Raw genomic sequence first — 21,456 nt, forward strand, 5'->3', positions numbered from 1 at the left:
CGAAGCATGCAAGTAACCAGGTTTTAGGTAATTGGACTGGAGAATTCGATACTACGATGGAGCAGCTGAGAGTGGCCATTATCACAGTAAATTCTACCAGAGTGGACGTACGACTAGCCACAGGATTTATCATCATGGATTGCTGCAGCCATGAATCACCTGAAGGAATGGGCGGGCATGGGAGCGTTAGCAGGCCTTCTGGTGTTGGTCTCCTTGGTTTGCCTGTGGTATATATGCAAGATTAGAGTCTCACAACAGCGTAATGCAGCCATGACCATTCAGGCCTTTACAGCCATTGAAGCAGGACAGTCTCCCCAAGCATGGTTGGCTACCATAAAAAGCTAAAATGTTACGCTCAGGATGCGAGGCTAAGCACTGCACTCAGGGTCAGCCGTTTTCGACCCAGAGAAGAGCATGTCTGATTGCATGCGGGTTGATGCCCCAGGTCCTGCCTCTGAGAAAAAGGTATCGGACGGGTCTGATGCTCTTTGGGTGGATGACACCTAAATGAACGTCAGTACAACGTCCCAATTTATTTCTAATATCAGAGATCAGACCTCTACTCTTGCCTGATGCGTCTAAAACAAAAAGGGGGAACTGTAGAGAGCTGCGTAATGCTGCACCTTAAAGATGGAGCTGGTTTCCGCCTTCCACCTTCCCGATGGTGAGTGCTCTCTGTCATGAACAACTCCACATTTGGCTAAGGCTGAGGATCTGGCTTGCTTCCATGTATGTGGACCTATCTGCATTGCCCACGTGGCACACTGGGGTTGGCTACCCAGAGGCTACTAAAGCTGTGGGCTGGCTTTCCCCAGGGTCAGGTGATTGTTCAAGGTTCCTGAATAAACTGCATTGAAAAAAAAAAAAAAACAACCAAAGATATGACCATGAGAAAGAAACCTGTAAAGAGAAATAGTTGAAGCAATTGTAAAGGAGACAGGAAATGTGGGCTGGCGGGGGTGGGGGAGTGTGGCTAAAATGCATTATATAAATACATGGAATTGTCTAATTTTTAAATAAAAATTATAAATATAAAAAAAACTTTTTTGTGCAAAATATCTAATGAAGATTTTTTTTCCTGTTTGGTTTCTGTTATATTGTAAATCAGTAATGATTAATTTTTAAAAGTTCACAAAATAGCAGGAACCTAAGTTATAAATGAAAGAGTTCAAGTCCCCAAATAATATTATTAAGATTTGCATGTTTGTTCATCTTATCAGTAATAATAAAGTGAGACAATAATATTTTTGACCTATAAAAGGAGAATTTGTCCTAGAAAATCTTACCTTCCTAACACCATTGCTGTCAGTTTCTTCATCTTCACAGTAAGAACATACACTATCCTCCCCCAAATGTAATAGCCAATGGCTGTCTGATCAGAGGGGGACGATCAGAAGTTCAGGGACACCATCAGCTAGGTAATGTGTTTGAGGCTGCCCTGGGCTACAAAGGATACTACCTCAAAACAAAACAAAAACAAGCAAAGAAAAAACCCACATATAATGAGCAACCATGAAAAACTGTATTTGATGATCTGATTAAGTAAGAGTTTCTATTCCCCTGATGAAACAGTGTGATCAAACAGCAAGTCAGGGAGGAAAGAGTTTATTCAGCTTGCACTTCTATATTTCTGGTCTTCACCAATGGATATCAGGATAAAAACTCAAGCCAGGCAGGAGCGTGCAGGCAGTGGATGATGCAGAATCCACGAAGGGTGCTGCTCACTGGCTTGCTGCCCATAGCTTGCTCAGCCTGCTTTCTTATAGAACCCAGGACCACCAGCCCAGGGATGGCTCCACTCACAGTCGGCTGGGCCCTCTTCCATTACATCATGTGGAGTCAAGGTTCCCACAAACATCACAAAGTACTGCCAAGGCTACTGGTTACTGTCCATAACCTGAAGGGAGGTTAAGGTGCTTAAGAAACTATGTAAAGTAGGCTTGGTGAGAAATCTACACCTACACAGACACAAAATAGTTTCTTTTTCTGCATATAGAGATCCAGTTTTCCTAGTGATATTTGTTGACAAGGATGTCTCTTCTCAAATGTATGTTTTAACATCTTTATATATATATATATATATATATGGCTTTTCCTTAACCCGGCTCTGTTAAGTAACTAAAAATTTGGCTGCAGCTCCTCCAGTTGACTTTTGTTCAGCATCGCCTTGGATGTGGGGTCATCTGAGCTCCATTTAATCCCAAGACTGATTTGCTAGTTGTGAGAAGAAGGTGGCTAAGTTTTGGTGGTGACACACTGAACATGTAGCCTGCATTTGTTACATAGTCAGTTGAGCTACATTCCTTCTGCCAATTCAAGAAAAGGGTCTTTCCTCCAGCACCTTCTCGATTTCTTTCTTTGGTGTCCATTTTAGAGGTCTTTTATGTCTTTGGTAAGGTTTATTCCTTGCTATTTTATTTATGTATTTATAAGATTGGCAGTATCTGTCCTATCTGCAGAGTTAGTGCAGTTAAGTATCCATGAGTGTGTCATTTGTAAGTCTGACTTCTGTGAACTTTCTGCCATATCATCTGCACATCTTGTAGAATTTCTATTTCAGCAATGCTCTAGGAGCAACAATCTCTTTGGCAGATGTTGTGTTCTATTCTTCATGGAACTGTTAACAGAGTCTGCCATAGGGCGGGTTCAAACAGAATGCAGGGTTGCTGTGTGGGGATTCCCCAAGAGGGGGTCACAAGCTTTCACTCAGGCAAGTCTTGGAACACTTGATTACAACCTGGCAGGGCCTCTGTGTGTTCCTGTCAGAAAACTAACAAGGAAATAGGGAAAAACAGTTGCCTCACCACCTTGATGAAAAAAATGCTAACAAAAGTGGAGTCAGGTTCATTTCTCGTTTAATCTGTATCAGTCAACAGGGACAGAAAATGGAATTTACAGTTCAGGCTTTGGCCTATGGGGCCATTTTCACTCAAACTTCCACACCAACCCAGTCATAAAACCTTTCCCCTACAATCTCTCCTGCCTGCAAGATGTGTGGGGGCAATGGTGGCACAAAACTTACAGGAGTGGCCGACCAATGTCTAATTTGACCTGAGGCCCATTCAACCAGAGGGAGCCCAAAGCTGACAGTGCCTGCACTGACAGGAACTGGAGGCTGGATGATCCAGAGACCCAGGGAAGAACCAAACAGGACTGGCCATTCAAACAAACAAGTCTGTGAAATGATTCCTAATCATGCTCTGCTATACTCAGATCAGTATCCAGCTGTCATCAGAGGCTTCCTGCAGCACCAGATGGGAGTGGACACAGAAACCAATGGCCAGGAATTATGCAGAGACAGCATAAATGTGAGGTCACCATCAGGACCCTGTGAGATGTAGGAGTCAGAGGGGATGGAGGCCACCAAAACATGGCTCTCAGGGCCTCACAGAGACTGGAGCAGTAAGCCCGGGCCTGTAGGGGTCTGCAGGGGTCTGCAGGAGGTCCTCTGCCTATAACACAGGTGTTATCTGGATGCTTTTGTCATAATCTTCACAGTGCCAGCAGCTGTGTCTGTGGCTTTTGTCTGTCCTGGGAAGTCTTCCTCCTTTTGGGTTGCTTGGTCCAGCCTTTGTGTGCAGCCATTTGCCCAGTCTTATTATATTTTGATGTCTCGAGAAGACCTGCTCTTTTATGAAGGGAGACAAAGGGGCAATGGACTGAGTTGGGGGTAGGGAAATGGGAGGAGTGTAGGGAGAGGAAACTCTGGTCTGGAGTACTATATGAGAGAAGAATCTGTTTTCAATAAAGCAAAACCAACCACCAACCAAAAACCCCAAACAAAACATTAAAGCCATGTAACTCTGGAAGCTATTTAAAAAAACCAAGTGGTGTTCAACACACAGGTATGGGTTTGTCTTCTGAACTGACTGATGAGAAAGCAGACTCCAGAAACAGCGGAGCATGTACACCAGGTGTTTGCCGTGACCACATGGCTGGTGATATCATGAGGGTCAGAGCTGTAGCTTCTTCTGGTTTGGCTTTGGGCTTCAGTCACACAGTGCAAATGCACAGAGCACCATCGCATGTCTAGGAGGCTGAGTTGTGAAGACCACAAGGGGAAGTGTGGGCCTTTAACTGATGGGCAATCCATCTTCAGCTACTGCTCATTTCTATTTTTTTTTTTTTAATACAGTCTCATGTAGCCCAGGTTGCCCATAAGCTCCTGGTCTCCTGCCTCTCTGTAGAGCTGGGACTGTGGGCATGCCACCATGTCTCCAGGGGATGCAGCAGGCTTATCCAGAAGTGACACTGAGAAACTTAGACCGTGAAGGTGAGAAGGGGAGGCGGAGACCTCAGCAGAGTTCCCCATCTGGAGGTGCACGGCCAGGAGCGCTACCGTGAGAACGAGGGACGGCGACGGGAATGTGTTCACTGGCAAGAGACACAGAGGTGAAGACCTCTTGTCACAGAAGCGCTGGGGTGATGGAAGGGGCGGGACCTAGACAGGCAAGAGCTAGACCTGCCCCAGAGACTCCAGATCTGCCCAGTGAGCCAGCTTAAAGCTCTGCAGGAGGGTTTCCCAGAGTGCAGCGTGCTGAGTGCAAGCAACCAAAGGTCCCAGAATCCCTGTATTTACTTGGAGAAATCCAACTATTTTATCAGAGGAACCAGGCTAAGCCACACCAAGGCAAGGCCCTTTGGACATGTAGGATCTTTACCACCGACCAGAGACCAAGTATTCAAAGGGTGAGCTGGGTCATTCTCATTCACACCACAAGAGGGCACTTTGTAAACCCAACTGGCCAGCCCTCAGAGAAGCTAGAGGGGTTCTGATCAAGAGAAAGTTGGTGTAGCAGGAAATCATTTCAGAAAAACGTTCCTGAAAGTCCACTTGCCCCATCCGGAGAGATTGTCTACATTCATCCATTCATCCCATGTCAGAAAATGACATAAACATTGCGTCATAATGGACCTCTGACTGTGAACTCTGTGATCCGTTCACAAAAAAGGGACAATGATGACATGCAGTGATGACATTTGGGGAGTGTTTCACAGCAGCGAACCATGCAAGCTCGAATTGCAATTACTAAAATGCCCATGGCTGTGATGCGAAGGAAACCCCATGTTTCCAGGGACCAGCCCTGCGTGCGGGCTGAGGCTAAGGAAACCCCGTGCTTCGGGGACCAGCCCTGCGTGCGGGCTGAGGCTTGGAGCAGGGGTGAATGCTGATGAACACAGCGGAGGACCAAGCAGATGCTGCATCCATCATAAGCTAATTGGTTCAGATCCAAGTCAAACATCGAACCAGTCTCTCTACAGGCTGGAGCAGAGCAACAGATAGCCCATCTGTATGGCTGGGGGCAGCATGGATGAGAGCAGACATCTATTTCCATACAGACAGACTTCGGTGGCTGAAATAGCCGGACATTTGGCAGGGTTTGCTCGTTAAACCGAGCATCTCATATGCCGGCCATAATTGATTCCGTACATCATTCGCTCTGTGCCGGGGAAGTTTCTGTTTTCCAAAAGAATAAACCCACAGTTTAATAGGGTCTGAATTGTTTTTGCCTTAAAGCCAGATCACTGGAGAAAAGAACTGCGTCACGGACAGCTGCAGCCGAACAAGCCAGCCAAACTCAGTACAGAAAGCAGAAGTGATATCACAATTCCTGGATGCTATTTCCGTCCAGTCACTGTGTCCAGGGCCCCTGTTTCTCATGTTGTAGTAGAATGTCATGCAGCTCCTAGAAAGGCTCATCTTCTGGTTTTTATGCTTAAAGTTAGGCAGTAATCAAAGAATAAATTAAATCATATACACACATACTTTTCTTTCGGTTTAGTTTTTGAGACAGGGCTTCCCTGTGTAGCCCTGGCTATGGTAGAACTCTCTCTCTCTGTAGATCAAACTGACCTCAAACTCACATAAATCCACCTGCCTCTGCTTCCCAAGTGCTGAGATTAAAGGTGTGCACACATGCTGTTATCTGTGTTATCTGTGTATATATCTTAGGGTATACATGTATTCTCAGAAGGAAGTGTACTCTGGGATAGGGGCCTTAGGAAGTCTTAACTTCTTTCACAGCACATACTTCTCCACGGAACTAGCGATGCTGAGCAAAACTGTTTTTCACCAGGGTTGATGTAACTGGTGATAGTGGCAGTATTTTGTTTTTATTTCTTTTTGTATATTTTTTAGTCTTGTCGTGGAAGGACACAGTAATGGACTGGCTTCCTGATTCTGCCTATGCATTGCTGTTGTGTAGTTTTCATGGACATTGTTGCTGGATTGCCAGGCAGTGTGGTGTAAGGTGACCCACTACATCACAGCTTTTGGTTTCTTTTCAGCAGTCTGTGAGATTATCGTCTTTTTCTTTAATGCTTCACTATGTGGTGGAAGACATACTGAAAACGTGGATTCGCAAAGTACACTGTCAGGAGTTTGTGAAATTGCCTGCGTATTTTGATCATCATGATAGAGAGAGAGCAATACTAAAGTCTGAAGTGTATTATAACATTACAGGCTCTGATTCATCATTGTGAGTCTTAGGTTTGAAATTTCAGTTATTTCCACTTCTGGGAGTACTTTGACTTTTGTCAGAACCCTGAATGTACATGCACGGGGTTTTACAGTATACTCTCAGTTAACCACACTGATCATGAGAGTAACTCATGAGCTCATATCTGTCTTAACATATGAGACAAAATTAACTTTTTTGCTGGTGACATTCTTCAACTGATAATGAAAACTTAACTTTTGAATGAAAATGTGTAAAGTTAGGGCAAGAAGAAACAGCTTGGGAAACTTCAGCTAATAGGAAGCGAAGTGTAGACTGTCCCCTGATGATCCACAGGAACAGAGGTTGTGATGTCCATGAAGGTGGAGTCAGAGAGCACCGTCTTTCAGATGCTGTTTCCAGCTTCTAACACATGCTCGCCTCATTTCCTGTAGCTCAGTCACATAAAGTCCTGTCTCACTTGCTTTTGCTTCCCTAGTTTCAGGCCTGTTGTTAAATTGAACTGCATGTTTGAATGAGCAAGTGGGCCGGGTTGTTTCCTCCTTAAATCTGTTTGATGTGTCCTGCTGCATATCATTCTGTGTCCATGCTTCCTGCTGTCTAATACTGACCCATAGAAACTGTAGAAAATTCTGCATTACTCTGTTGGAATTCTCTTTTTCTATTTGCTGTCCCTTTGACAAGTATTCTTGCCTTCACCCACTTTCCAAAATTAGTATGGAATTTGTTGATACAGAAAATAAGAGGCTGGCAAGGGGCACATCTCCGTGGGTAGTTTTTCTGCCAAACCTCAGAGCCTGAGTTCAGTTCCTGACACCCACATGACAGAGGACAGACAGGATCCCACAAGTTGTCCTCTCACTTCAACTTGTGCTCCATGGCCTATCCATGCACTGCACACATACACACATGCATGCTTACATCATACATACATACATACATGCTTACATACATTCAATGTGTGAGAGAATGAACACATAATCCAAGAAGGAGAATTAATGAATGTGTCTTGCATTGCATCAGCACTAATGATAATCATAATCATAGTGGCTTACACTTTAGAAGATAGTGTATATGAGATTGTACACATTACTACCTCCTATATATTTGGTAAAGGAAGGGAAGAACAGATATGTAGGTCAAAAAATGAAGAAAAGAGATTTTTTTTTTTTTAACCAAGAAATGAAGATGCTGCTTAGCCAGTAGACGGGGCTGGACAGGTGGCTCATTGCCTACCTGCTGCTCCTCCAGAGGACCCACATGACTGCATACAACTGCCTTCAGCTCCGGTTCCAGGGCATCTGATACCCTCCGCTGAACTCTGCCCACTGCATACATGTTCCACACAGACATACATGCAGACGAAACACACATGTACACAAAATTAAGTTCAATTATTAAAAGAAAGGAAAGGGGTAGATGTAGGTCTGAGTGGAGGTGACAAAAATAGCCAGCTTTCCCCTTTGAACCCAAGTTTGTTAGTGTCACATCTCATGCTGGTGCATGTGAAAACAGGCACACGCTCAGGCTCACCTACATGCACACATGCAGCACATTTCTTTTCTGAATGATTACTACTTCCCTTTTGAGCGATTCCCTTTCATGAATGCCATTGGACACGTATCATGGTCAACTCTGGAATTCATACATTGGTGGAGAGAAAGAAGTCATAGTAAAACTTACATTGCAGTAAAGTTTGCTTTTATTTTCTTCTTACAGTAGAAACTATACTAGTGTATTTACCAAACATCAAGAGAGGAGGGATTTTATTTTTCGGGATAATTGAAGTTCTTTCCCCATCTCTAAGCTCCTGGCACACTGGGAGTGCACTTGAACACTATATCTTCCATCTCTGCATTTTTTTCTTTCTGGATTAAAATGACACATTTTTTATGATTCACACTTTAGTATTTTTTCTTTTTCAAGTCACTCAGATTGTGACCATGGAAAACTTCACATTTTCCATCTCGTATCCTGTGACTATTTCTCTCCTTATGAATGAGGTCACTTCTGCTATTTGGATTCTTATCGAATCTAACCCTGCATCTTTGTGTAACACGCAGTAAGAGGCCATCTTAGTGTGCTCTCTGGGCCTGGAGCCCGAGACTAACAGTGAGGACTATCTGAGTTTCACTTCATGGAAATAAGCAAGGAAGGAAAAAAACCTTAGAGGAGAATGTGAAGATTGAGGGAAGGAACAGATAGATAGTATATCTGGAGTTATAGCAGGAGAATCCTTCTGGGAAGAGGCTGGAGGGAAAGGCACAGAACCCAGGTTCTGAGAAGCATTCCCCACACAAGGCAGCACTTGGCAAGCACTGCTTGAACGAGAGCATAGGAGCTTCTGGCTGAGTAAGGGGAAACAGGCCTGTGTGTCTCCTCTGCTCCTCTAGCAGATACGCATAACACACTTAGCACCGTATGTTCTAAAAGGTTCAGTGACACAAGCACACTCACAGTGTTCTTCAGCAATCACTGCTCTGCACACTTCTCTCATAATCCTGGCATGAAGTCATACATACTAGCCACAGCTTCTGTACTCACTTATTGTATACACATGTGAATTAGAGTGAATCCAAGTGTGTCATATAAAACCATACAGCATGGCTTTTTGTGATATATGTCACTTGACATTGTGTTTTCAAAGTTACATTCATTCCTGTCATGGTAGAATAATATTCAGGTAGAATAATATTCAGGTGTTTGTTTAGGCCACGTTGTATTATGTATTTATCTGCTAATATTGTCCCTCTTCAAATTACACCTCTTCATTATGAGTTTTAACAAGCCCATGAGCCAGCTCTCAGTACTGAGATGTCATGATGTGCCAAAAAACCTATTTAGCCTTGCCATTATGTTCTTCATTCTTTCCCTGATTCTTTGTGATTTTTGTCGTTGCTATGATTGTTTATTACCTGTTTGGTTGATCTCAGCCCTGAGTTTATTTCCTGCTGTCCACTCTCTGTCCATGTTACTTCTTAGTGTTGCAGAGGTTTCAGGTGTGCTGCTAACTTACTAGTTTGTAACTTCTCCAGTTTTTTGCTGTAGGCACTTAGTCCTGTGAACTTGTCCCTTAGAGCCAACTCCATCGTGTCCTGTAGGCTTGTCTATGTTGTGTCCTCATTTCATCTGATTCTAAAAGGCTTTTATTTCCTGCTTGATGTCTCTTGACCCATTTTTTTATTTCAGTGGTGAGGAGTTGTCCATTTTTGATGAGTCTGGCAACTCTGTTGTTTCAGGTGTTGATACCCAGCTCTAGTCTCTGGTCACGTAGGATGAAGGCTGTCCTTTCAGTTGTCTGTTGTCTGCTGAGACTTGCTTTGTGTCCTAGTGTGGTCAGTTTTGGACAAAGTTCCCTGAGCTGCTAAGAAGAAGAAGATGTATTCATTGTACTTAGGTAAAACCTTCTGTAAATATCTGCTAGGCTCATTTCATATGTGATATCATTTAACTCCAACATATTTTGTTGGTGAGAGTCAGTTCTGTCAGTGTGTGTGTGTGGTGGGGGGTCAATGTGTGATTTAGGCTGTTGAAGTGTGCACTTGGGTGCATAGATGTTTCGAATTAGAACATCCTTTTGGCTTTTTCCTCTTAGTGACTATGAAGTGCCCTTCTCTATCCTAATTAGTTTTGGTCTGAAGTCTATTTGGTCAGATAGTAAAATGGCTGTGCCTGCTTGCTTCCTGGGTCTATTTGCTTGGAATATCTTTACCACCCTTTTACCCTGAGATGTTGACTATCCTTGTTGTTAAAGTATTAGATACAGCAGAAAGCCTGAAACGATTTGTAGTCTGTGTCCTTTTGGGGGGGAGTTGAGACCATTAATATTGAAAATTATTAATGAGCAGTGTTTATTGATTCCTTTATTTTGTTATATTGTGCAGGTTTTTCTCCTTTTGATTTACTGATCTGGAATTATTTATTCTTGTAGGTTTTTTTGGGGGGGTGGTTAGCCTCTTCAAACTAAAGTTTATCTCGTGGTGCTTTCTGTAGAGGTATATTGGTAGATAGAAATTGTTTAAATTTAATTTTATCCTGGCATGTTTTTCTCTCTGTGTCTTTTGTGACTGAAGTTTTGCTGGGTATGATAGTCTGGGCTGACATGTCTGTCCAGATCCTTCTAGTTTTTGGAGTGTCCATTGAGAAATCAGATGTTATTCTAATGGGCCTGCCTGTTTATGTTAATTGGATTTTCCCCCACAGCTTTTAATGTCATTTCTTTGTTCTGTACATTTAGTATTTTGAGTATTATGTGGTACGGGGATTTCCCTTCAGGTTCTATCTATTTGGTGTTCTGTGCATTTCTTTTACTTTGATAGGCACCATCTTTAGATTGGGGATTTTTTCTTCTGTTTGTTAAAGATATTTTCTGTGCCTCCCTCCTGGCTTTTCTCTCCTTTTCTATCTCTGTTGTTAATGAAATTGTCTTTTCATCATTGCCCAGATTTTCTGGATGTTTTGTGTCTGAGTGTTGTTTGGATTTGATATTTTCTTTGACCAAGCTATCCAATTTTTTGTCTACCTTAGATTCTCTTTCCATGATTTATAATCTGTTGGTAAGGCTCTGTTGATTTGGTTCGGCATTCTAAAATATTCATTTCCTGTTTTATTTCTGTTTGGTTTTTCTTTAGTGATTTCTGTCTTCAGGTCTTGAATTGTTTTCAGTATGTTACCCAACTGTGTTTTTACAGACTTCATTAATGGCTTTATTCATATCCTCTTGCAGGTCCTTAAATGATAATTATTGCTATTTTGAAACCTGTATCTTGTGTTTCAGCTGTATTGCACTTCTCAGGGCCCACTGCAATAAGATTCCTGGCATCTGTGAAGGCATATTGTCTTGGCTGTTCATGTTTGTGTTTCTGCACATCTGGAGTTATGATGTTTGAGGATTTTCTTGGTGTTGGTATCTGGTCTTATCTTTGTCAGGTGGGTGTTCCACTCTTTGGTTGCTTTTGTCCTTTCTGGATTCTAGGGGGAATGTGGTGGTTGTAGGGTCCCTAGTACAGTGTATTTGTGCAGGTCAGTAGGTGGCAGAAAGGAGTGGAGATGGACTAGGAAGGAAGACTGAGAGTGGCTTAAGGCAAAAGCTGAAAGGCTGAGTCCCCAGGGTGTGGAGGTTTGGTAGGAGGATGGGCTTCTGCAAGCAGGCTGCAGTAGGGCAAAGATGGGGATGGAAAGGCTGGGAGCTCTGAGTCCATACTAGGAAGTGGCCCAGGTGAGTGTTGTTGGGGTGGGAGGAGGGTCTCCTGAGAGCAGGTTGCTAAGGGACTATAGGAGTTAAATCTGAAGACACTGTAGTGTTGGCAGGAAGGAGAGTGAGAATCACCTGAGTGGCGGCTCCCCTAGCCCAGTGTAGCCACGGAGGGTCCCAGTGAAAGAGTTCTATGGACAGGCAGCTGATAAAAGGATGGGGATGGCCTAGAAGTAAGGTTAAGGTGTAGCTGGGAGAGAGCTAAGCTGGTCTGCCTGGTTTGGTTTGTTATGTTTTTTTGTTTGTTTGTTTGTTTGTTTTATTAATAAAAGGTGGGTTTTTTGTATGCCCTTAACAAAAAGTTTAGGACATCGAAATTTTCATGTATAAAACTTTATAGAAATGGGTTCTTAGAATGCACTCTGAAAGTATGCAGAGATGACTTGTAAGTGCAGTGCTTGCTGCAAAGTCAGGCCTGAGAGCCTGAGTTCAGACTCCCAGTAACAAAACCATTGCCAGGCGTGGTGGTACAGGCCAGGAACCCTGAGGAACAGAAGAAACAACAGCAGGCCCCAGGATTCACTGGCAGCCCAGTCTGCCCAGAGCACCAAGGCTCAGAGACCTCATCTCAGAACAGAAGGCAGAGAGCAGTAGAGGACAGCACACATGCATGTGCACAGGCAGCAGAGCTGACACATACTTACACACATACATGGGGGTGCCACACACACGCTGATTTTTAAAAAACAGAACAACTTTTCAAGAGTTGTGGTTGCTTTTGTGGGATGACTACAGAACTCTCATCAGCTCTTTTCAAGAGGTCTTCCGTTCACATTTTAAGGCATTTATGTAATATTTTTATACAAAGTAATGGGATAAGAGGACACAATTTTCATACTGCTTCTTTTACTTAAACATTGTGAGCCTAATTGTGCTTCCTTAAATATTTTGTGACAGTATAATTTCTGGTGTCACCTCAGAAACCTGTTGTATACATAAACAGTATCTTTAAACTATATTTAACAATGCATTCACATACTGTTTTTTTAATGTGACCATTTAAAAATTAGCACTCCAAATGAATATCTCTGTAGCCAAAAACTGCACATATAAGAAAGTTTTCTTTAGATTTTTTTTTTTTTAATGGAGAGTCTGACCGTGGGGATGTGCCTATATTTGAAGACTTGAGATACCATGCTGTGTTAGCTGGAGGGGATTTAGGCCCTTATTTTTCCATCACTTGTGCATGAGTGTTTTGTAAAACTTGAAGCTACCTAGAAAGTGTTTCAGATTTTTCTGTTAAACAGAAGGGGGAAGAAGCCACTGTTTTTTTAAAAAGACATTGTAGCAGAACATTCTGAGGAGTCTGCTCCTCTGCACTGTGCTTTCCTTCAGCGGTGAGAACCATGGACAGAGGCATGGAGCACTCCAGGGCAGCACAGTGTCCCAGGCCTCAGTGTTGGTCAGAAGGCTGGAGATCATGGAGCTGGCCAAACTGAAGAGACATGAGGTACGGAAGATTGCTAGATGCCTTGGCCTTAAAAACTGCCACTGATGAATAAGGCTTTTTGTTATATGTGTATTTTCAGGTGACAGTTTGCTTTAGAAAAACTGAAGAAGAGTAACTTAAAAGAAGGCCCCATGCCCAGCAGTAGTTTACAGGTCCCCAACTGACACCATAATGAAAATACCATCCAGACTTTGGAACCCAGCATGTAGGTAGCAATACATGCCAAAGGGAAAACAGATCTAATTCATCAAAGTCCACAATTTTAGGGAAATCTCCAAATGTACTTTGTTTTTTGGTTTTGGCTAACAGAGGTTTCTCAACCCATGATGTATTTTTGATGCTTTAAAGCTCACCCTGAGGGTGCTTGGGACTCCTGAGCAACCAATGTGGTCACCAGCAGTCTAATAAGGACTTTCTGAACCCATGTGTTAGTAGTCTCTGGCAGATACCTCACAACAGTAGGTAGCCAACACAAAACCAACTCAGTGGCAGTTTTAGGGGGTCTTTGTCTCAGGACTTTTTTTTTTTTTCTAAATTTACACTTTCTTTGTTTTCATATTAGGGCTTTTAATTTGGTGTTTTTCTAGAATTCCTGAGTGTATGAATGTGTACATTTATGCGTATAAATGTGTTTCTTGTTTTTTACAGTTACAGTGTTGTTTTGATTCATTGGATACAATCTTATAATCTCTGCAACATAAACTTTGACTTGTATTACACATCCTGATAATCATGTTCTGTAACCCTTACTTAGAATAGCTTTTCTGTGTATGTGACTGCTGAGCAAACGAGATTGTGGAGGCATGGCTCCTAATGACCCAGACTCTGGCCATGATGCTCTCACTGGGGAGGCAGCAGAGTGAGCAGTGACTACTGTGCTTCCTATGAATGTCTGTTTCTCTCGGGTCTTGCCTAACTGTAAACATATTTGGTTTTAAGGCAGTTGTGAATAGGGGAGCATGTGGACCCTTGGCTGATAACACGCTCTTGCTCTAGGCTTCTCTTTTCTTGAATATGACAGGCAGAGGGCGACACAGATGCACAGGGACAGAGGGAGCAGCTGGTGCGTGAACAGTTGCAGTGCTGACACTGATGATGCAGCAATATTCCAGACGGGCTGGCCTCTCGGCGTGACGTCAGCCTTGCCCTGGATGTGCTTCAGGCCTGCCAGTCTACAGTGGACCTGGAAGCTGGCAGCAGCAGTGGGGATGCCAGGATGCACACGTCATAATTCACACATGTCACTGTGTGGTCCTGAGTGCATTTACCAAAACAAGTACATTGTTTATGCTTGATTTATCATATGATGCTGGTCTTTAAATCTAATTACTAATCTTCTGCACTTGAATTTATTTTCCATAAACTTTACCTGTGGATGAAAGAAGATTTTTTTTTTAACTTTTCCTCACATGAGAGATCTAGACTGAAATATTGAACTAAGGGGGAAAAAGCTGGAAAGTAAATTGAGAAGTACGCCCGATTGCTGCCCTGCCCAACTCTACAGGTGACAGTGAAGTAGCTTTCCACAGCGTGGAACTGTCAAAGGACTTCTGAGCACACGTCCAGCCACAAGTCAGTGTTGACATTTTAGCCAGTGTGTGGAGGGGAGGGAGGGCATTTCTCTCCACACTGAGGCAGCCATGGTTGTTACTTCAGGTGCCCTCTACTGGTAAACTTTAAACCATATGAGAAACCATAGCAGGGCTATGACCCCATTGTGCTGGACTTTGTATGAATAGTTCAGATGTTAATTCTGCACTTTTTTTTTTGCCCACTTTCTTGTAGCTAATGTGTGTATGAGCAGCTGTATTACTTGTGTTATTTGTATTGTTTTAGCTCTGTTAAATGCCCCCTAAATTTTCCAGATAGTGTCTCTAACTATTACAGAATTGTATGGTTCCTTAATTCACACTAAGTTTGACTTTCTACAATCTGTTTAGTGTGAATATCTTTTTTTCATGCTTCAGCTTCCTTGAAACTCAGTATTAAAATCTATCTAGTAGAACCAACTTATTAAATGTTACTTTAGAGTGCAGTAAAATGTTGCACTAAGCAAATGTTTAAGAAAGATACTTTGCCTGTGTTGAAATTCATTACGAATCAGAGCAAAAGTCATTTCATAGTATTTCAGAGACATAGATTCAAATGTTCTTGGTCTAGTGTGTCAGTAGAGTTGATAATACAAATAAAGTTTACTTTAATTTAAAGTTGTTTTTTTTTCCTGAAATTCCATTTTTAATGAGAAAGCATCAGGCAGAGGTTGCCTTAGTTGTTGTTTTCATTGGAAGAGAGTTTTTCACTAATTTTGTGTGTGAACTCTATTCTCATTAAGAGGTTTTTCTTTTCCACACCTACTAGGTTGTGTGATCTTCTGCAATCTAAAGGGATAAGGAAGATGCAGTTCAGGGCTGGTGATCACCCTCAGTCATAGAACCACTGCAGGAATCCTATTTTCAGTGCTGTGCCTCACCGCCTCGTGTTCACTTAATTACTATCCTTTTAAGTCAGTCATATCTCCAGGAGCCAATGGGTTTTTCTGGGTCAGGTAATAAATGAAACACACTGATGTTTAACAGAGTTTTTCATGTGATGTCATCTGCATCTTCTCTTTGAATATGCTGACCAAGTTCTTTCTTCCTAGGTCGTAAAGTTTATGTTCAGGTATATTGAGTTTATGTATTTATCATGTAAACCCTATTGTTATGTGAAACCAAGTTTCAACTTCAAGTGCAGCCATTATAAGATATCTGTGTGTATTGACCATGAGCCACAAACCCACTGCAGTCCCTAACAAAAATTTATGATACATATTATACACTGTTTCATTATATTTACAAGAGTATGCAAAAATTCTTTCCTTTTGCCCCAAGTTCCATATGTTTGGGTTTTCTTTCTTCTTGTGTCAAAGAAAAACGTTTCATCTTTCCCTCTGTTTAATCCCTTTTGCTTGCCCTCTGTTGGTATAATTAGAATGTGAATTGCTTAAATCTCTGTAATTAAAGTTTCAGAAATGTGTGATGCTGGTCACTTGACTTAAAAAAGACTAGATATATAAACAGAAAAGTTTCCTAACTAAAAACAATTGAATGAATTTGTCCATTTATTAGCAAATAGCAGTGAAGCCTACACTCTGAAAAATGTCTGTGTGTGGGGGCCACATAATGAAACAGTGTTTATCACAGCGAGTCCACATTTCAAGTAACCAATTAGACATTGCACATTGCTGTCATTCATGGTAGCTCACTCTCCAGATTCCTTAGAGCTGCAGCCCTGTGTGAGGAAGGGATGGCAGAGCTAGTCTGAGGAGAGAGGTAGCTGCCCTTGGAGACATGATGGCATGCCCGCAGTCCAAGAACCACAGAGAGGCAGGAGAACAGGAGTTTAGGGGCAGCCTGGGCTACATGGGACTGGATTAAAAAAATAGAAATGAGCAGTAGCTGAGAAAGGGTAGGCACAGAACATCAGTTAAAGGCCCACACTGCCCCTTTTGGTCTTCACAATTCAGCCTCCTAGACATGAGATGGTGCTCTGTGCCCTTGCACTGTGTGACTGGAGCCCAAAGCCAAACCGGAATAAGCTACAGATCCTCATGATATCACCAGCCATGTGGTCACAGCCGATACCTGGTATACATGCTCTGCTGTTTCTGGAGTCTGCTTTCTCATCAGTCAGTTCAGAAGATGAACCCATATCTGTGTGTTGAACACCACTGTTTTTTTTAAAATAGCTTCCAGAGTTACATGGCTTTAATGTTTTTTTTTTTTTTTTTTTGGTTGGTTGGTTGGTTTTGCTTTAATGAAAACAGATTCTTCTCTCATACAATACTCCTGACCAGAGTTTCCTCTCCCTCCACTCCTACAAGATCCCCACACCCACCTCAGTCCATTCCCCCTTTGTCTCCCTTTAGAAAAGATCAGGCCTCCAGGAGACAACACCCAACATGGCAAAATATAGTAAGACAAGGAAATGCCTGCACACGAAGCCTGGACCATGCAACCCAATAGGAGGAAGACTTTCCAAGACAGGCAAAAGCCACAGACACAGCTGCTGGCACTGTGAGGAATATGACAAAAGCACCCAGCTGACACCTATGGCATACACAGAGGACCTCCTGCAGACCCCTGCAGTCCCGGGCTTGCTGCTCCAGTCTCTGTGAGGCCCTGAGAGCCATGTTCTGGTGGCCTCCATCCTCTCTGACTCCTACATCTGACAAGGTCCTGATGTGACCTCACATTTAAGCTGTCTCTGCATAATTCCTGGCCGTTGGTCTCTGTGTCCACTCCCATCTGGTGCTGGAGGAAGCCTCTAATGACAGCTGGACACTGATCTGAGTATAGCAGAGCATGATTAGGAATCATTTCACAGACTTGTTTGTTTGAATGGCCAGTCCTGTTTGGTTCTGCCCTAGATCTGTGGGCCATCCAGCCTCCAGTTCCTGTCTGTCCAGGCACTGTCAGCTATGGGCTCCTTATGGTGTAATGGGCCTCAGGTTTGGTCGGCCACTCCTGTAAGTTTTGTGCCACCATTGCCCCCACACATCTTGCAGGCAGGAGAGATTGTAGGACAAAGGTTTTATGACTGGGTCGGTGTGGAACTTTGAATGAAAGTGGCCCTATAGGCCAAAGCCTGAACCGTAAATTCCGTTTTCTGTCTCTGTTGACTGACACAGGTTGAAGGAGAAATGAACTCGACTTTCATTTTTGTTGGTGTTTTTTTCATCAAGGTGGTGAGGCAACAGTTTTTCCATATTTCCGTGTTACATTTCTGACAGGAACACGCAGAGGCCCTGCCAGGTTGTAATCAAGTGTCCCAAGGCTTGCCTGAGTGAAAGCTTGTGACCCCCTCTTGGGGAATCCCCACACAGGAACACTACCTTGTTTTTGAACCTGCCCTATGGCAGATGCACTCTGTCCACAGTTCCACGAGGAATAGAATACAACATCCGCCAAAGAGATGGTTACTACTAAGCATTGCTGAAATAGAAATACTACAAGATGTGCAGACGATACGACAAAAGGTTCACAGAAGTCAGACTTACAAATGACACACTCATGGATACTTAACTGCACTAACTCTGCAGATAGGACAGATACTGCCAATTTTATAAATACATAAATAAAATAACAAGTAATAAACCTTACGAAAGACATAAGAGACCTCTAAAATGGACACCAAAGAAAGAAATCGAGAAGGCACTAGAGGAAAGACCCTTGTTCTTGAATTGGCAGAATGAATGTAGCTCAACTGACTATGTAACAAATGCAGTCTACATGTTCAGTGTGTCACCACCAAAACTCTAGCCATGTTCTTCTCATAACTAGCAAACTCAGTCTTGAGATTAAATGGAGCTCAGATGACCCCACATCCAAGGCGATGCTGAACAAAAGGCATCTGGAAGTGCTGCAGCCAAATTTCCAGTTATTAACAGAGCCGGGGTAAGGAGAACAGCTTGTTACAGGCCCAAAATGGACATGCAGAATAACAGAATACAAGGAGGACCAAGAGATAGACCAGGAGAAATAAAACCACTTATTTACATATATATTTTTTATGCATGTCAATATATAAATATATATTAATAAATGTATAAACATATATTTTATACATAATTCAAATATATTTTATATAATATATAAATTTATAAATACATATGTGTAAATACATATATATACATGTACAAATACATATAAATGTATAAAGATGTTAAAAACATACTTTGGAGAAGAGACAAACTTGTCAACAAATAACAAAAAACTTGGTCTCCACAAGCAGAAAACGAAACTATTGGTCTCTCGGTGTAGGCTTAGATTTTTCACCAAGCCTACTTTATATAGGTTCTTACGCACCCTTACCTCCCTTCTAACCTTCAGGCTATGGACAGTAACCATTAGCTTTGGCAGTAGTTTGTGACGTTTGTGGGAACCTTGACCAATGACTCGACATGGTGTAAAGGCACTCGTTACATTCCTGGCACTCAAGGTAACATAATATCTTACATGATAACATAAGCTGTCTCATTGGGGCACTGTCTTCTCCACTATGTGGTGACTCTATTGAAACTCCTTTCATATGTGTATAAATTTTAGGGTGCTACTGTGGTAGTGAGTTTGGATATGTCTTTTCAAATGGGTTCAATGCTTTTTGTCTCTCCATACCCTCCTCTACCTTGCCTGCCCATTCCTTCCCACTTAATCCTATTCTTGTTCATTTATCTCTGAGAATTGAACCCGGGTCCTCTGGAAGAACAACCAGTGCTCTTACCCACTGAGCTGCCTCTGTAGTACCCCTTCATTTTTCTCTTTGTGACATAGTGAACTCCTATTTCTCCTTCTTTGGAGGATCCTGTCATCCTCCCTGGTCCCTTACCAGCTGCCTAACCTCTGCTGTTTTGAGATGGAACCACACATGTCTAACAAGATAACATCCACACATAGGAGAAACATGCTGTGTTTGTCTTTGGGGGTCCGTGTTACCCCATTCAGGATGATTGCTTCTAGATGCATTCATTCACTGGACAGTTTTGTGATTCATTGTTTTCTTGACAGATGAATAATGTTCCATTGTGTCATTGTGCCACATTTCCTGTACTAGTCTATTAGCTCATGGACACTGATGCTCTTTCCTTTTTGTGGCTATAATGAACAGCCCAGCAGTGAACATGGATGACCAACTGCCTCTGCAGTAGTATGTCTAGCTCTTTGGGTCTATTCCCAAGCATATTTAAGCTGGATATTGCAACAGGTCGACTTTCAGGTTTTTGATAGGGTTGCTTGCTTCTGAAGGAGGCATCTTGTCTTGGCTGTTGGGGTTTGTATTTTTTGCACTGGGATCTTCAAATCTGGAGTTAAAATATTTGTTGTGTTTCTTGGTGTAAATATCTGGTCTTGTCTTAGTTGGGTGTGTGTTCTGGCTTTTGATTGCTTTATGCCCACTGCGGTCCTAATCAAGTGTGGTAGCTCTGTGGTGCCTGGGTTCCAGCCTAGTGTGAGGGCTGTGAGTATATTAAGATAGCCTGAATATAACTCCATTTTGAAATAAAGATCTTGACTGGGAACTGAATTCAGGTACCAGGAAATATCACAGAATGCACACCTGGCAGAAAACAAAGTTAACTCTCCTAGCAACAGCCTCCAGGAAATATAACAGAATAAATGCTTCATAGAAAATAGAGACAAACTCCCTGGCAAAAATCAATGGGAATCGGTTGAGAATTGGGTGGGAAAATTCTCCCCAATGTTTCAGATATGGTTTAGAAAACTAGCCATTGTGATTATATGCCTTAGCCATTGTGATTATGTGCCTCAGAAAAGGTCACCCCGCCCTGCTAAACTTCACCCAATTCTGTAACGCCAAGGATTCCTGCCATGGAAACCCCCTGCTCACAGACTTTCCCTTTAAAAATCCTGTTCACTCAGAGCTTGGGGTCCCACTTCTCTACTGCTGCGTCAGAGAGACTTGGGTCCCGAGTTCCATTGCTCTCGTAATAAAGCTCTCTTTCAATTGCATTGAGTCATCTCCTGGTGGCCTCTGAGGGTTCCATGAACCTGGCATAACATGAGGACCCTGTAGAGAGCTGTTCTGCATGTTCTCAGATACTCAGAGGAATAGAGATGCCTAGAAGAAAACGCCTTAGGATAGCAGGAAAAACATACAAGGCCTCCCAAAAGCCCGAGGCCCAGGGGGTGGAGATGTGGGGATAGGCTCCTATGGACAGACTGCCACAGGCTGAGGGTAAGTCTACAGAGACCAGAATGGAGGGCAGGAAGGAGGATGAAGATCCCTTAGCTGAGTACTGAGGCCTAGTGTGGCAGCTGCAGGTCCCTGCTGGACAGAGGCTCAGAGGATCATCAGAGCCACAAAGGATTGGATGATCTAGGAGAACGACTGAAAGGGATCACAGGAAGAACTATGGGAACACTGAGTCTGTACCAAGAGCCACAATGGATATGATGTTACATTATGCATCAATTTCTAGTGTGTTTAAAAACACCCCTATTGCTGACGAGTCCTTTCCTGTTATGGGAAGATGCTGAAGAAAGAACCTAAGATAAACTGTAGGAACAAGGGAAAGACCTGGGAAGAGGCAGCTACAGCAGCTGCTAACCCATAGTCTGTAATCACTAGGGCTGCAAAGCATCTTGGGAACTAGCAGATGGAGGCATAGACAATGATTCTAAGGGCAGCTTTTGCAGATACTAATGTGCAAGGCAGGGCCCAAACATCTGTGTCTCAGCAATGTTCCTCAGGAGAGCCTCTTCCCAAATTCTATACCACTGAGTGAGTCCTGGAGGTTA

Source organism: Meriones unguiculatus, chromosome 3 (assembly GCF_030254825.1).
Source record: "Meriones unguiculatus strain TT.TT164.6M chromosome 3, Bangor_MerUng_6.1, whole genome shotgun sequence".
In the NCBI taxonomy this organism is placed as follows: Eukaryota; Metazoa; Chordata; class Mammalia; order Rodentia; family Muridae; genus Meriones; species Meriones unguiculatus.